The sequence below is a fragment of the Castor canadensis genome, chromosome 8 (assembly GCF_047511655.1).
Source record: "Castor canadensis chromosome 8, mCasCan1.hap1v2, whole genome shotgun sequence".
NCBI lineage: Eukaryota > Metazoa > Chordata > Mammalia > Rodentia > Castoridae > Castor > Castor canadensis.
The window spans coordinates 27,786,867-27,805,870 of record NC_133393.1 but is presented as its reverse complement, the minus strand read 5'-3'; positions in this window follow the sequence as shown (position 1 = coordinate 27,805,870).

Genomic DNA, 19,004 nt, shown 5'->3' with positions numbered 1-19,004 from the left:
CATGGCTGCATAAAATTCCACTGTGTATAGATACCACATTTTCTTGATCCATTCATCAGTAGTGGGGCATCTTGGCTGTTTCCATAACATGGTTATTGTGAATAGTGCTGCAATAAACATGGGTGTGCAGGTGCCTCTGGAGTAACCTGTGTTGCATTCCTTTGGGTATATCCCCAGGAGTGGAATTGCTGGATCATATGGCAAATCTATGTTTAGATTTTTAAGAAGCCTCCAAATTTTTCCAGAGTGGTTGCACTAGCTTGCATTCCCACCAGCAATTGTATAAGGGTTCATTTTCTCCCACATCCTTGCCAACACCTGTTAGCTAGTAGTGTTTTTTATGATGGCGGTTCTAACAGGGGTAAGGTGGAATCTTAGTGTGGTTTTGATTTGCATTTCCTTTATGGCTAGAGATAGTGAGCATTTTTTCATGTGTTTTTTGGCCATTTGAAGTTCTTCTTTTGAGAAAATTCTGTTTAATTCAGTTGCCCATTTCTATATTGGTTCATTGATTTTGGGAGAGTTTAGTTTTTTAAGTTCCCTGTATATTCTGGTTATCAGTCCTTTGTCTGATGTATAGCTGGCAAATATTTTCTCCCACTCTCTGGGTGGTCTCTTCAGTTTAGAGACCATTTCTTTTGTTGTGCAGAAGCTTTTTAGTTTTATGAAGTCCCATTTGTTCATCCTTTCTTTTAGTTGCTGAGCTGCTGGGATTCTATTGAGGAAGTCCTTGCCTATACCTATTACTTCCAGAGGGTTTCCTGCTCTTTCCTGTACCAACTTCAGAGCTTCAGGTCTGATATTAAGGTCCTTGATCAATTTTGAGTTGATACTAGTACAGGGTGATAAACATGGATCTAGTTTCAGTTTTTTGCAGGTGGATAACCACTTTTCCCAGAAATATTTGTTGAAGAGGCTGTCTTTTCTCCATTGTATGTTTTTGGTGCCTTTGTCAAAAATAAGGTGGGCATAGTTTTGTGGATTCATATCCAGTTCCTCTATTGTGTTCCATTGGTCTTCATGTCTGTTTTTGTGGCAGTACCATGTTGTTTTTATTGCTATTGTTTTGTAATATAGTTTGAAGTTGGGTATTTTGATACCTCTAGCATTGCTCTTTTTGCTGAGTATTGTCTTGGCTATTCGTGGTCTCTTGTGTTTCCAAATGAACTTTAGGGTAGATTTTTCAATCTCTGTGATGAATGTCTTTGGGATTTTGATGGGAATTGCATTAAACATGTGGATTGCTTTTAGTAATATAGCCATTTTTACTATGTTAATTCTACCAATCCATGAGCACGGGAGATCTTTCCACCTTCTGTAGTCATCCTTGATCTCTTTCTTCAGGGGTTGTAGTTCTCCTTGTAGAGGTCATTCATATCCTTTGTTAAGTTTACTCCTAGGTATTTAATTTTTTGGGGGGGCTATTGTAAATGGAATTGTTTTCATATATTCTTTCTCATTTTGTTTGTTTTGGTGTATAGAACAACTAATGATTTTTGTAAGTTGATTTTGTATCCTGCCACATTACTGTAGCTGTTCATGGTGTCTAAGAGTTTTTGGGTAGAGTTTTTGAGTCTTTAAGATATAGGATCATATTGTCTGCAAATAGGGATATTTTGACAGTTTCTTTACCTATTTGTATTCCTTTTATTTCTTCTTCTTGCCCAATTGCTGTGGCTAGGAATTCCAGTACTATGTTGAATAGGACTGGGGAGAGTGGGCACACTTGTCTCATTCCTGATTTTAGAAGAAATGGTTTCAGTCTTTCTCCATTAAGTATGATGTTGGCTATAGGTTTGTCATATAGACTTTACAATGTTGAGGTACTTTCCTTCTAATCCTAGTTTTCTTAGAGTTTTTATCTGAAGTGGTGTTGGATCTTGTTGAAGGCTTTTTATGCATCTATTGAGATGATCATGTGGTTTTTGTCTTTGCTTCTATTAATGTGCTGTATTATATTTATAGATTTGCTTATGTTGAACCACCCCTGCATCCCTGGGATGAAGTCAGGTGGGTCGTGGTGAATGATTTTTCTGATGTGTTGTTGGATTTGGTTTGCCATTGTTTTATTGAGGATTTTTGCATTGATGTTCATTAAGGAGATTGGCCTATAGTTCTCCTTTTTGGAGGTGTCTTTGTCTGGTTTTGGGATGAGTGTAATAGTTTTCATAAAATGAGTTAGGCAATTTTCCTTCCCTTTCTATTTTGTGGAACAGTTTAAGGATGGTTGGTATTAGTTCTTCTTTAAAGGTCTGATAGAGTTCAGCAGAGAATCCATCAGGTCCTGGACTTTTCTTTTTTGGGAGACTCTTTATTGCTGCTTCAATTTCATTTTGTGTTATAGATCTATTCAGGTGATTAGTGTCCTCTTGGCTCAATTTTGAATGGTCATAAGTTCCTAGAAATATGTCCATTTCTTCAAGATTTTCAAATTTAATAGAACATAGGTTCTCAAACTAGTCTCTGATGATTTCCTGGATTTCCATGGTGTTTGTTGTTATCTTCCCTTTGTATTTCTGATTTTACTGATTTGGGTTTTTTCTCTCCTCATTTTAGTCAGGTTTGCCAGGGGTCTGTTAATCTTATTTATTTTTTCAAAGAACCAGCTTTTTGTTTCATTGATTCTTTGTATTTTTTTTGTTTCTATTTCATTAATTTCAAGCCTTATTATTTTTTATTATTTCTCTCCTTCTGCTTGTTTTAGGATTTGCCTGTTCTTGTTTTTCTAGGAGTTTGAGATGTAACATTAGGTCATTGATTTAAGATCTTTCTGTCCTTTTAATATATGAACTCAAGACTATGAACTTTCCTCTTAGGACTGCCTTTGCTGTGTCCCATAGGTTCCAGTAGGTCATGTTTTCATTTCATTAACTTCCAGGAACCTTTTAATTTACTCTTTTATTTAATCAATGACCCATTGATCATTTGATCAATGTATTATTCAGCTTCCAGTTGTTTGCATGTTTTCTGCTGTCGTTTTTATAGTTGAGTTCTATTTTTAATGCATTGTGATCAGATAGAATGCATGCTATTATTTCTATTTTCTTATATTTGCTGAGGCTTGCTTTGTGCCCTAAGATATGATCAATTTTGGAGAAGGTTCCATGGGCTGCTGAGAAGAATGTATATTGTGCAGAAGTTGGATGAAATATTCTGTAGACATCAGTTAGGTCCTTTTGATTTATGGTGTCATTTAGTTCTAGGATATCTTTGTTGATTTTTTGTTTGGATGACCTATCTATTGGTGATAGAGTGGTATTAAAGTCTCCCACTACCACTGTGTTGGAGTCTATATATGCTTTTAGGTCCTTCAGAGTATGTTGATGAAATTGGGTGCACTGATGCTGGGTGCATATAGGTTGCTAATTGTTATTTTCTTTTGGTGTATTTCCCTGTTTACTAGTATGGAGTGTCCTTCTTTATGTCATTTGATCAATGTAAGTTTGAAGTCTACTTTGTCTAATATAAGTATTGCTACTCCTGCCTAGTTTTGGGGGCCACTGGCTTGGTAAATCTTCTTCCAGCCTTCACCTTAAGCCTGTGCCTATTTCTATTGAAATATCGATGGTTCTGCTGTAAACAACAAATTGTTGGATCTTCCTTTTTAATCAAGTTTGCCAAAGAATGTCTTTTCATGGGGGCCTTAGGTCCATTAACATTCAGTGTTAGTATTGATAGGTATGTGGTGATTCCTATCATATAGTTGTTTTTGTTGTTTAAGGGTTTGATTGTGTGCAGCTGAATCAGTGTTACTCTCTGATTCCTTGTCTTTTCTTCTTCTGTGGTTTGGTATTTCCTGTCCTCTCATGTTTTTGTTTGCTTTCATTTTCTGTGTGCAGAATTCCTTGTAGAATCTTCTGTAGTGGTGGTTTGGTGGTCATATATTGTTTTAGTTTCTGCTTATCATGGAAGACTTTTATTGCTCCATCTATTTTGAATGATAGTTTTGCCATGTAGAGTATCCTCGGGTTGAAGTTATTTTCATTCAGTGCCTGGAATAACTCACTCCATGCCCTTCTTGCTTTTAAGGTTTCCCTTGAGAAATTTGCTGTGATTTTAATGGGTTTCCCTTTGTATGTTATTTGTTTTTTCTCTCTTATAGTCTTCAATATTCTTTCTCTATTCTCAGTGCTTGTTGTTTTAATGATCATATGTTATAGGGTAGTTCTATTTTGGTCAAGTCCGTTTGGTGTCCTGGAGGCTTCCTGTACCTGAATGGGCATAGCTTTCTCTAGATTTGGGAAATTTTCTGTTATTATTTTGTTGAACATATTAACAAAATATATCGCTTGCACCTCTTCTCCTTCTTAAATGCCCATGATTCTCAGGTTTGGTCTTTTGATGGAGTCAGTGAGTTCTTGCATATTCCTTTCTATGTCCTGAGTTGTTTGACTAACAGCACTTCAGTTTTTCCTTTAATTTCCATTTCTTCTTCAAGTTCTGAGGTTCTGTCTTCTGCTTATTCTAGTCTGCTGGTGTGGCTTTCCATTGTATTTTGTATTTCTGTTTCATTCTTTTTTCTGAGGTTTTCCATATTATGGGTCAATTCCTAGTTAATATTATCAATTTTCATCTTTAACTCATTTATCTCTCTATTTATAGTGTTCTGTGTTTCACTTTGGTGTTTATTCAAGGTTCCTATGAGTTCATTTATTTGTTTCTGTGTCTTCTCATATTCTTTATTTTTGGTGTCTTGGAATTTCTTGAGTGCCTCTTGTACGTTTTGGTTGACCATGTCTAGTAACATCTCCATGAAATTTTCAGTGATTACTTGCAGGATTTCTGCTTTCAGAGTGTTCTTGTGGGTTTTGTTGGGTTCATTGGCGTAGTTTATCTTTGTTTTGTTGGAGTCTGGAACTGGGTGTCTGTTTTCTTCATTTCCCTCTGAATCCTGTATTAAATTATTTTTTGGGGCAGAATGGTTTCCATCCCTTCTTTGTCTTCCCATCCTTCCACTTGGTACTGTGTAACTATGTTCTTGATAGGCTATTGGTGGTTTCAGTCACCTGTTTTCTTTCCCTTGGTTTGATTTTGTTTTGTAAGTGTGTTGGATTTAGGCTAGTGTATGTATGTTATTTCTGTCCCTGGTCTGTGTGTAATTTAGTATTAGCTAACTCACAATAGTAAAACTGTTGGTCTGCTGGATGTCTCCCAAGCAGGTCTTGAGCTGGTGTCTGGTGGCATGGGAGCCCTCATGTTTTCTCAGTGTAATGTGGCATGGAGAAGCTTTGTATGGGCTGGAGGTTCAGGGTGTTGAGATTTTGATTCTTCTTGGTGCTTTTTTCTGCCAAATGTGGCTCCAACATCTCAGCAAGATTTTTGATTTACAGAGCTCACGCTGCCTGCTCTGCACTCTGGTTGCAATCATCTTCAGTAATCTTAAGGTGATGCTGGCTCACTGCTGCTACAGAGGGCTGAGCCATGGACCACATCTATGTCCTCCACAGCCTGAGCTCCCTGCTGCTTAAACTTCTTAGAGAGTTTGTGTCTGACTTCCCTTCTCTCTATACTATATCTCATGATGTCTCCCACCTAGATACTGTGGCACAGGTTCCCTTGGCTCCCTATCTTGAAGCAATGAAATGGATTTCTTCTCCATGCAGTAGGTGTCACTGTCCTACCAAATCCTACCACTGGATTTAAGGACTGTGAGAACTGTGAGCTTATCCTGCAGTCAGCACAGTGTGTCTGTGGTCACCAGAGTTGCCTGGCTTACTTTGTGATTGTGGCTAAAGTTTCCACTGCCCCTTTCCCCAGAATCAGCTTCCACTCCCTTGCTCCCCCTGCACTGTGAGTCAGGTTTGGAGCTGCAAGACATTTCTTTCTCCCGCTCCCCTTCCCCTTTAAAAAAAAAATTCAGTGGTATGAAGTTTGAACTCAAGGATTCACACTAGCTAGGCAGGCACTCTACTATTTGAACCCATTTTTCTCTAGTTATCTTGGAGATAGGGTCTCATTTTTTCCCCAGGCTGTCCTGGGCCACAATCCTCCTGTTTTATGCTTCTCACTGTACCTGGGAATGACAGGTGTGCACCACCATGTCAAGTTATTGGTTAGGATGGGACCTTATAAACTTTTTGCTGTGCCTGTCCTGGAGCTATGATTCCTCTGATCTTAGCCTCCCAAGTGCCTAGAATTACATGTGTGAAGAACCAGCACCTGGCTCTGTAGCCCATATTCTTCTTTTCTCTATGGAGCTTTCTGTTTCTCTGATTTTCAGCCAGCTGTCACCTCTTTCATGATTCCCAGTGCTTTTCTCTCTTTGAAATGTAGTTTGTTCCTTGCTACCCTGACTCTTCTCATTTGAGGAGACTTACAATCTTCCACTTAGAAAATTCAGACTAAAAGCCTTCCTATACCGAAAAGGAAATAATCCACAGAGTGAAGAGAAAACATGCTGCACATCTGATAAATCAAAAATATATAAGGAACTCAGACAACCCAATTAAAAAATGAGAAAAACACCTGAATAAACATTTCTAAAGAGAAAATTTAGTCCATGAAAAATGCCATATATCACCAATAATCAGGTAAATGGTGCTCAAAACCATAACTTGGTATCACCTCACTCCTCTTAGAATGCTTATGATCAAAACATAATGCTGGGCACCAGTGGCTCACACCTGTAATCTTAGCTACTTGGGAGGCAGAGATCAGGAGGATCACAGTTCAAGAGCAGCCTGGCTAACTAGTTTGAGAGATCCTATCTCAAAAATATCCAACACAAAGAGGGACTGCTGAGTAGCTCAAGTGGTATAGCACCTGGTAGTGCCTACCCCATTCTGCCCTAAACAAAACAAAATGCAAGAGAGACCAACTGCTGACAAACATTTAGTGAAACTAACCCAAAGAAAGAGGGAGAAGACAACATCAATAAAATTATAGTTAAAAGAGAATAAAACAGAAATACCAATGAAATCCAGATGATTAGGGAATACTTCAGAAACTTATATCCTAATAAGCTAGAAAAATTAGAAGAAATGGATGAATTTCTAGATGCATTTGAACACCAAAATTGAACCAAGAGGAATCAACCACTTAAACAGACCTATAACAACCAATGAGACTAAAGCAGTAAGAAAGAGTTTCCCAATAAAGAAGTGCCCAGGACTGTATGGATTCACTGACAAATTCTCCCAGACCTTTAAAGAACTAACTCCAATGCTTCTTAAACTATTCCATAGAATAGACAGGGAAGGAATACTTTTAAACTCATTCTTTGAATCCAGTATCACCCTGATAACAAAACTGGATAAAAACACAGCACAAGCACATATAAATAAAATAAAATAAAAAACATTAAAAAGCAAACAAACAACAACAAAAAAACACAGCACAAAATAAAACCCCAATTTCCTTGATGAACATGGATGCAAAAATTCTCAATGAAATACTTGCAAACCTAATTCAACAGCACATTAAAAAAATCATACATCATGATCAAGCCAGTTTCATTCCAGGGATGCAATGATGGCTCAACATGCATAAATCAATAAATGTAAATGCTGGGTGTGGTGGCTCATGCCTGAAATTCTGGATACTGAAGAGGTGGAGATGGGGAGGGTCAGTTTGAGGCCAGTCTGGGCAAAAAAGTTCATGAGACCCCATCTTAATCAATAAAAAGCTGAGTGTGAGATGTGCTGGGTGTGAGGTGTGCACCTGTTATCCCAGCTATGTGGAATGCTTAAATAGAAGGATCATAGTCCAGGCCAGCCTTAGCATAAATGTAAGACCCTATTTGAAAAATAGCCAAGGCAAAAATGTCTGGAGGAATGGCCCAAATGGTAGAGTGTTTGCCTAGCAAGCACAAGGCACTGAGTTCAAACAGTAGTACCACAAAAAAATGTAATACAGCACATAAATAGAATCAGAGACAAAAGTCACATGATCATCTTAATAAATACAGACAAACCTTTAACAAAATTCAACATCAATCTATGATAAGAGCTCCCAAGAAACTAGAAATAGAAGGGAGTGTACTTCAATGTAGTAAAGGCTATATATGACAAGCCTATTTTCAGCACTGTATTAAGTGAGGAAAAGATGAAATCATTTCCTTTAAAGTCAGGAACAAAATGAGTGTGTCTAATATCTTCACTCTTATTCAATATTGTGCTGGAATTCCTGTCCAGAGAGCAATTAGGCAAGAGGAAGAAATAAAAGGGGTTTGAATAGGAAGGAAGCAGTCATATTATCCCTATTGTCAAATGACATGACCCTATACTTAAAAGACCATAAAGACTCCACCAAAAACTCTTAGACCTGATAAGCACTTTCAGCAAAGAAAAAGATACAAAATAAACATACAAAAATCAATAGCTTTTCTGTATATCATCAATGTACAGGCTGAGAAAAAAAAAATAGGAAAACAATTCCACTCATAGCCTCAAAAAGTGCACAGTAAGAAACTTAACCAAAGAGGTGAAAGACCTCTACAATCATAACTGCAAAAACTTGAAGAAATAATTGAAGACACCAGAAGACCCCACATTCATGAATTTGCAAAATTAATATTTTGAAGATGATTATATGCTGAAAGAAATCTACAGATTCAGTGCAACCCCACACGCATAATGCCATTCTTCACATTATGCATGAAAGATCAATCTTAAAGTTCATATAGAGGCACAAAAGACCCTGAAAAGCCCAAGCAATTCTCAGCAAAAAGAGCAACACTGGAGGTGTCACAATACCTGATTTCAAGTTTTACTACAAAGCAACATGGTACCAGCACCAAAAAAAAAGACATGAAGAGCAATGGAACAAAACAGAAGACCAAGAAATAAACCCACACAGCTACAGCTATCTGACTTTTGACAAAGGTTCCAAAAACATGCATTGGTGAAAAAGATAGCCTCTTCACCAAGAGATTTAGGGAACAATGGTTATCTGAACCTAGAACTCCTATATCTCATCCTGTACAAAAACTAATTCAAAATGGATCAAAGAACTAAATGTAAGACCAGAATCTTTGAAACAACTATCGGAAACCATTTGAAGATAGAGGCATAATTATTGTCTGTGTAGTATTCCAATTGCCCAGGAAATAGAAGCAAGGATTGAGGAATGGGATTGTATCAAATTAAAAAGCTTCTGTACATCAAATAAAATTGTTACAAGAATGAAGGGCAGGCCACAGAATGGGAGAAATATTTCATTAGCTAACCACTGGAAAATGGATTAAAATCCAGAATATAAAAATTGCTCAAAAAATTAAACACCAAAGGAATACATAATCCAATTACTAAGTGGATAAATGACTTGAACAGATAAATCTCAGGGGAAGAAGTACAAATGGCCAGTAAATACATGAAGAAATGTTCTACAACCTTAGTCATAGAGGACATGGAAATCAAAACTGCAGTGAGATTCCATCTCACCCCATTCAGAATGGCTGTCATCATGAGAACAAACAGCAAATGGCGGCAAGGATGTGGGGAGAAAGGAACCCTCATACAGTATTGGTGGGAAAGTAAACTAGTGCAACTACTATGGAAATCAGTATGGAGGGCCATCAAAAAGCCCAAAATAGACCTATATTATGACCCTGCTAGCCTACTCTTGGGCATCTATTCAAAGAGTATAAATCCTCATATAAAAGAGGTATTTGCACAGCTATGTTTATCGCAGCACTTCACAATAACCAATTTGTGGAATCAGCCTTGGTGTCCAGCAGCAAATGAATGGGTAAAGAGAAAATATGGTATATATGCAAAATGGAGTATTATTCAGCCGTAAAGAAGAAAAAAATTTTGCAGAAAAATGGGTGGAAATGAAGATCATCATGTATGAAAAAGCCAAGCTCAATAAGTCAAAAATTGCATGTTTTTGCTCATATATGGAATCTAGACTTAAAAAGATAATTCTGATGGGGCATAAGTGCAAAAGGGGGAGTGTCTGAAAAGGGGAATCAGTGAGGGGGGGGTGGAGGAGAGTGTACCATGGGGTGAAGAGGTTTGAAGTACATTTCACATATATGTGTATAAAAATAACATAATGATACCCACCAAATACTGTTTGAAAAAGAGGGGGAGAGGAGGAGGAAGGACGGGGCTAAGTGAATATAATAGAAGGGTGAACTTGTTCATAGTAGACTGTACACATCTCTGGAATTATCACTATGAAACTCTTTTGCACTAGTAATGCATGCTAATAAAAAAGAAAAAGATGGAGGAAGTCCTTGCCTATACCTATTAGTTCCAGAGTGTTTCCTGCTCCTTCCTGTACTAACTTCAGAGTTTCAGGTCTGATATTAAGGTCCAGCGGCCCAGCAACTAAGAGAAAGGATGAACAAATGGGGCTTCATAAAATTAAAAAGCTTCTGCACAACAACAAAATTGTCTCTGAACTGAAGAGACCACCCACAGAGTGGGAGAAAATATTTGTCAGCTATACATCAGAAAAAGGACTGCTAACCAGAATATACAGGGAACTTAAGAACTGAGGCCAATAAGAAAAGGGGACCAGGAGCTAGAGAAAAGGTTAGATCAAAAAGAATTAACCTAGAAGGTAACACACACGCACAGGAAATCAATGTGAGTCAACTCCCTGTATAGCTATCCTTATCTCAACCAGCAAAAACACTTGTTCCTTCCTATTATTGCTTATACTCTCTCTACAACAAAATTAGAAATAAGGGCAAAATAGTTTCTGCTGGGTATTGGGGGGGGGAGAGGGAGGGGGCAGAGTGGGTGGTAAGGGAGGGGGTGGGGGGAGGGGGGAGAAATGAACCAAGCCTTGTATGCACATATGAATAATAAAACAATAAAAATAAAAAATAAAATAATAAAAATAAAAAATAAAAGTGAAAGAGAAAAAAAAAAAAAAAGGAACTAAACTCTCCCCAAAATAAATGAACCAATTAAGAAATGGGCAACTGAACTAAACAGAACTTTTTCAAAAAAAGAAATTCAAATGGCCAAAAAACACATGAAAAAATGCTCACCATCTCTGGCCATAAAGGAAATGCAAATTAAAACCTCACTAAGATTCCACCCCACCCCTGTTAAAATAGCCATCATCAAAAACACCACCAACAACATGTGTTGGCGAGATGTGGGGAAAAAGGAACCCTCCTACACTGCTGGTGGGAATACAAGTTGGTGCAATCAGTCTGGAAAAAATTTGGAGAATCCTTAAAAATCTAAACATAGACGTGCCATATGATCCAGCAATCCCACTCCTGGGATATACCCAAAGGAATGCAACACAGATTACTCCAAAGGCACCTGCATACCCATGTTTATTGCAGCACTATTCACAGTAGCCAAGTTATGGAAACAACCAAGATGTCCCACTATTGATGAATGGATCAAGAAAATGTGGTATTTGTCCACAATGGAATTTTACTCACCCATGAAGAAGAATGAAATCTTATCATTCACAAGTAAATGCATGGAACTGGAGAACATCATTCTGAGCGAGGTCAGCCAGGCTCAGAAGACCAAAAATCATATGTTCTCCCTCATATGTGGACTTTAGATCTAGGGCAAATGCAGCAATGTGGTTGGACTTGGGTCACATGACAAGGGGAGAGCACATATAGGAGATACAGGAATAGGTAGAAAACCCAGAACATGAAAGCATTTGATGTCCCCACGCCAGAGGAACTAATACAGAAACCTTAAAGCAACAGAGGTCAACACAAGAAGGGGATCAGGAGCCAGTGTAAAGATCAGTTAGAGATGAATCACCCTGGGTCGTAACACATTTGTACATGGAAGCAATGCTAGGAATCTTTCTGTACAGCTATCCTTGACTCAACTAGCGAAAACGCATTGTCTTCCTTATTATGCTTATGTCTTCTCTTCAACAAAATTAGAGATAAGGGCAGAACAGTACCTGCCTGGAAGTGAGGAGGGGAGGGGGCAAGGGGGAGAAATGACCCAAACAATGTACGCACATATGAATAAATGAATAATAAAACATTAAAAAAAAAAGAAAAAGAACTATCATACAATCCAGCTATCTCACTACTAGATTTTTTCAATGGAAATGAAATCAGCATATCAGAAATATCTGCCCTCCTATGTTTATTGTAGCACTATTCACTATAGCCAACAGAGAGCATCATTCTAGTGACCACTAATGGATAAAATGACAGAGAAAATGTGGTGTATTTATGCAACTGAGTATTACTCAGCTGTAAAAATGAATGAAACCCTGTCATTTGTGACAACATTAATGAGCCTGGGGGACATAATATTATGTGAAGCAAGGCAAGCACAGAAAAATAAATACTATACATGATGTCACTTATATATGGATATCACAAAGTTACGAGTAGAGAAACAGGGTATAAAATTGAGGTTACCAGAGGCTCAAGAATCAGTGGTGTTGAGATGTTGGTAAAAGAATTCATAATTACAGTGAGACAGGTGGAAGTCTAAGAGTTCTGTTGTACAGAATGCTGACTATGGTTAGTAGTTTATTATATTCTGAAAACTACTGTGTTGATACTAACTTTTCATCACAAAAATGATTACTGTGAAATAGTGCATTTGTTAATTTGTTAGATTTGACTCCTTCAATATGTATAGTTACTTCAAAATACCATGTTGTGTACAATAAATCATACAACTTTGGCTATTAATTTCTAAAGCACAAATATTAAAAGTAAATATCGAGTAGTAAAAAAAGATGTAATATTTACATGATCAGTCATTTGCCTACCTATGCATTCTTTTATTTTGATTTTTATTGTTAGCTACCAAGAAGATATAGTATTAATAGAGCTAAGGATTACTTTGAGTCAAATGAAAAATAAAAAGAAATTATTTTGAAACAGAAATTAAAATGTTGTGTAGATAAAACTAAAAATCAAATTACAAGTAAGATGTTCTTAATTACCTACTGGAAGAATTGGGCTTCAATTGTAAGAGAATAACTTTTTTGTCAAAGAGAATTTGATTTATGAAAGATGGCTATGAAAGAATTTGCAGCATTTGTTTTTGGATACATAAAATATATTCATTCATTTAATGTGCTATAATATCTTAGGATAAAACGTTTCTGAATAAATGCTTTGGTGTATTATATTATAATTCCATATTTTGCCAAAAATTAATGCAGAAAGTATAAAATTGGATAATTCTGCAGACATTTCTAAGTCAAGCTGTTTATAATACTCTTCCTTGGGAGAGATTTCCACAATAAAATAAAAGTACCTATGAAAAACACTTGTAAGTTTCCGATGTAATGTTCTTTGTGTATATGCAGCCTGTTGTCAGTGTTAGGATAGCAGACAAGAGGAAATGGCTAGGATAAAGAGGTATTGAAATGTTTTGGCAAACAATCTACTTTAAATTTTCTTCCAAAATTTCCTTTTGCTTATGCCAGTAGCCTCTAACTGAGCAAGCAGTAGAGTTATGAATACTTTTGGGATTTCACCTCCTCTTAGTCTCAGTGGGTTCATTATCTCAGATCGCAAATTCTTACTAATTTTAGCAATTCATCTAATTTTCACTCTCTAGAAATTATTTGAAGGAAACAGTACAAATTAATGACAGAAGCTGAGTTTACTAAGTAGGCCTTAGAGAAAGAGCACATCTTATAGATCACTTTAGGATTGTCAATGATGTTCACTGCTTGTCCACGTGCTTCAATAGCTCTATTAGAATATATTTTAAAAGTTACTGAATATGTTATTGTTGTTAATTATTTTCTTGTTAATATATGCCATTTACACAAGTACAATTCTTGTTATGAACAATATATATATATATATTTTATAAGCTTACATTTTAAAGTTAGTCATTGCCTTTGAGTGACAGTACAATTTCTTTTTGTGCTTGAAAGAAATATCAGGAAAAGGTCATTAAGTTTTTACTTAATTGATGGAACACGAAGTAACAGTTAAATATTTTATGGGTATAGGAAGAAAATGTATATATATTTCCTTTCGATTATGAATTATGATAAAAGATTATATTGCCTAAGAAATTCCCTTCCTTATATTGGTAACTGAAGTTGTTACTGAATTTGTTGCTGTTATTAATGTGACACTGGGTAAAAGGTCTGAAAACAGAACATGTATAATGATGCTTTTGGGCAAATGATTTGCCCAAACATGCACATGTTTATATAAGGCTTTTTTCTATGCCCACTCAGACACAGAAGTAACCCATGTCCTTCAACAAAGAAAAAGTAATCTGGGGAACTTCTGTACAACAGAATACTGGATGCTAGTGTTGAACAAAGTAAAAGAATTGTCAATACTGGGATCCAATCACTGTTGGTAAGAAATTTATAGATAAAGAAGAGAAGAAAGCTAAAATGAATCTTATGGTACTGGATTAGAGTCAGATGTCAGTGTCCATCACATGTGCACATATGGACAGACACTAAAAGGATTATAAATATGTGTGCATGTGTGGACTAGTTAATGAACATACATTACCTATCTCTGTCTGCTGAAAAGACCTAGAAACAATATCATATTGTGCATATAGGCATATGCAGCACTCAGATACTGCTTTCTTTTTCTTTTCTTTGTGGTACTAGTGGTTAAACCCAGGGCCTTATGGTTGGTAGGCAAGTACTCTACAACTGGAGTTACATCCTCCAGCCCTTTTATTCTTTGTTTTTGAGATGGGTTCTTACCAACTTTGCCCAGACTGTCCTCCAACTCACAGTTCTCAAGCTTCTACCTCCCAAGTAGCTGAGATTACAGGCATGCACTAGCATGTCTGATTAAGTTATTGGTTTCTAATAGCATTTTTTCAATGAAAATGACCAGGGATATTTGGAAAACTATCTGATTTTAAAGTAGCAGCAGAAGGGATATGGAAGATGAGACTGGAGGACTATCACCAGTAGGCCCAGAAAGTGAGGTAGTTTTGGTTCACTTGGGAAACTGTCCTGACTATGCAGGAAACTGATAGGAGGTGTGCACATTTGGGTCACTGGGATAGGCTCACTGGTGTCTATCCCATAGTGGACCTTGAGGGGTTCAGGTCCACTCTCCCTTGTGCAGGAACTGCTGGAAGTATGCACCTCATTTTGTCAATAGAGTCAACATTTGTCAAGAGCCCACATCCCACAGCAGAACCTAAGGAGGGAGGCCCAGTCTCTGTTGTAGCTCTTTTGACTATAGATGGGGCCTTCTTGTGCCTATTCATAGGACTGAATCAATCTGGCTTGTGCTTATAGGGTAAGATTGAGTCCCTAGACCAGGGCACCATGCCAAACTCAGAGCTCTCCTGATACACAAACCTTGGGTTAAGGTACTGTCCAGTGCTCAAGTTGTAGCCTCTGACAGCATTCATTTTGTTTAGACTTCTGGTCAGGTCAACTGAAAAAGACAGGAGCAAACAAAGTAAGACTGAAAATACTGGAACTTAGAGTTTTTATTATGGCTGTACTGAGGCTGCATTGTGACATTTCCAAAAAATTTTACAATATATTACAGTTGAAGTCACCCCTCCATCACTCTTCTTTATCTCCCTTCTCCCCTTTCCTGAAATAGTTTCAACAGTTCTCAGTTTTCCATTTACATAGCTGTGTACATAATATTTCCACCATATTCACCCTCCTACACCCTCTCCTTATATCCTCCCCCACTGGTACCAATACCCCATACAAGACCTGTTTTGCCTTTCTGTTCTTTGTTTGAAAAAAAATGACGGGGTATTCATTGTAACATTTCTATGTATATAGGTATTATAACTCCAATTGGTACAACTCTCTAATGCATAAATATTTATGTAACCCAGAAGCATCATGAACAATGAGAGAATTATGATCTGATCAAATAGGCAAAATAAAGGAACTCAAAACTGTTGTGATAAGGAAGTTCAGTGGAGTCCGGGAAAATATAGTGACCAAACTCAGAAATTAATGAGAGACATTTAACAAAGAGATTGAAATGATAACCAAATTAAAATACAAATTCTTTTATTTTTTGGGGGGGCACTAGTGGGGATTTTAAGGCCTTAAAATTTGCTAGGCAGGTACTCTAATATTTGAGCCACCCTACCCCCCAACCAAACTTCTTGATGTTCATAATACAAAAAATTAAATTAAAAATGCAATAGATATCATAACAGCATAATTAATCAAGAGAAATAAAGAGGCAGTAAAATTGAATACAGACAATCTAAAAATACAAAGGAGGAAAAAAAGATAAAAGGAACGAAGAAAGCTTAAGGAATTCATAGGATAGTATCAAAAGAGGAAACATTTGGGTTATTGGAGTTCAAGAGGGAATAGAGAAAGAGAAAATGGTAAAAATTTATTCAAAACTTTCTAATTCTAAAAAAAGATATAACTATCCAGATATAAGAAGGTCAGAGATCACGAAACTCAACTCAAGCATGACTACCCCAAGTCGTGTTATAATCAAGCTATCAAAAATTGAACACAAAGATAGGATCCCACAAGCCTTGAAAGAAAAATACATAACTTACAAAGGACTCTCAATATACTTGCCTGCAGAGAAAAAAAATCTAGACTAGGAGGAACTGAGATGATACATGCACAGTGCTGAATGAAAAACTGCCAATAAGTAGTACTGTACTCAGCAAATATATCCACTGAAAGTGAAAGAATAAGACTTTCTCAGAGGAACAAAAACTCTTCCATCTCTTCCAGAGCTGACATGCAAGAATTGCCACTTGGAGCAATTTCTAATTGAAAGAAAAAGATGTCAATGGGTAACAGAAAACATCTGAAGGTAAAAAACTCACTGGGAGAAATAAGTGTACAGAAAAATTCACAAACTTCAATACTGTCATCAAGGCAAACAAATTGCTTATGCTTTTAATGTGAAGACTAAAAGACAAAAGTAATAAAATAATATTAATTATAAAATTTGTTAAGAGATAAGCAATATAAAAGATGAAAACTTTGACATCAAAAATTAAAATCATCAGGGGAGAACAGAGTTAAAGTATATAGTTTTTTTGTTCTTGTTTTGTTCCTTTGCTAAGTTAAGTTATAACTTTGAAGTCATTTTTTATGAAAATAAGATATTTTCAGTAAGCTTCAGGATAAAACTAAAGCAAAGCCTACAAAAATGTTCTAAAAATTAAAATCAAGGAATCAGCACATACTACTAAAATCAACCTTAAAGAAGAAAGCAATGGAAGAACCTTGTAGTTGAACTGTGATGTGCAGAACTTACCATTTGATAGCTTCAGAATACAGATGTTTTCAGGGCACACGGAACACCATTCAGTGTTAACCATATGGTAGGACACAAACCAAATATTAACAAATTAACAAACTAAAATCACCTTCTTGACTTCCTTCTTTTACCCTCCCACTCTTGTATGTGACCTCCCCTTAGTGTGACCTACTTTTCATAATATTGCTTGTATTTGTATTAGGTGTATAGTCTACATATGAGAGAAAACATGAAGGAAGTTAAGAAGGTGAATATGGTTGATGTACTTCCTATACAAGGATGAATATAGAATTTTTAAATCTGTTGAAGTTGCCATAAAAAGGGGACTAGGGTAGAAAGGAGAAAAATAGAGGAGATGAAAAAATTCGGGTTATGATACATATATACTTGGAAATGTCACAATGGAACTCTGTGTATAGCTATCTTAAACAAACAAAAATTTCATTTTTTTTCTTTTACCAAATTGGAGAACAGGAGGTCAGAACATGTCCTATCTGGGAAGTTGGTACCAGTGTGGGGGGCAGGATGTGAGGAAAAGGTGTAGTAGGGTGAATATGGTGCACATACTGTATACACATGTATGTAAATGGAAAAATGAGACCTGCTGAAACTATTCCAAGAATGGATGGAGGAGGGGATAAAGGAGAATGATGGAGGAGATGAATTTAAGTATGATATATTTAATATATTATAAGAACCTTTGTAAATGCCACAATGTGCCCCTAGCACAACAATAAAAAAGAATGTCAATAAAAAGTTTTAGGAAATTAAAAAAAACTAAAAATCACACAAAGCATGTTTTCTACTCACATTGGGTTAAAACTAGATATCCATTGCAGGAGGAACTTGGAAACTGTACAAATATGGAAATTAAATACATGCTCTTGAACAACCAATGGGCTAATGGAAAAATTAAAAGGGAATTAAAAAATTTCTTGAGAGAAATGAAAATAGAAATATAACATACAAAAAGCTAAGAGAATCAGGAACAGCACTTCTAGAAGGGTAATTTATAAAAATAAATGTCCACATGAAAAAAGGTAGAAAGATCTCAAACAACCTAACCTTGCAACTCAAGGCACTAGAAAAAGAACAAACTAAACACAAAATTATCATAGAAGATATACTAAAGATTAGTGCAGAAAAATGAAATAGAAAACAATACCAAACATCAGCAGCAAATGAATTGTGTTTTGAAAGTATAAACTAAAGCAACAAACTCCTCAAGTAAAATTAGAGATGTAAAAGGAGATACTACAATTGATACTATACAAAGACTATAAGCTAATATTGTAAACAAGTATAGAGGAACAATTTGGAAAGTCTGTAAGAAAGTAGACAAATTCTTGCACCCATGATTGAATCAGGATGAAACAGAGAACCTAACTGGATAGATGAGTATAAAGATTGAATTAGTAATAAAGATCCCCTATAAAGAGCCCAGACCTTAATGGTTTCATTACTCAATTCTATCAAACATTTAATGTAGGAACTAAAACCAATTATTCTTAAAGTATTTCAAAAAACTGAACTGGAGAGAGTTCTTTGATCTCATCTTTTTTTGGGGGGGATTGGATTTGGGGTCTTGTCTTGTTAGGCAAGGGCTGCATCACTTGAGTCACTCTCTTAGCCTTTTTTGCTTTTATTTTTTAGTAGGGTCTCATGGTTTTGCCCAGATGGCCTTGGACCATGATTCATCTACCTCCTTCTCCCCTGAGGTTGTAGGCCTGTGCATACTTGACTTCTTTTTTCTGAGACACTGTCTCATTAACATTTTTTTTTTCCTGAGCTGGCCTTGAACTGCAGTCCTCTCATCCCCACTTCCTTTATAGATGCAGTTATAGGTAAGTGCCAGCATGCCTGGCCTCCTGAAACGTTA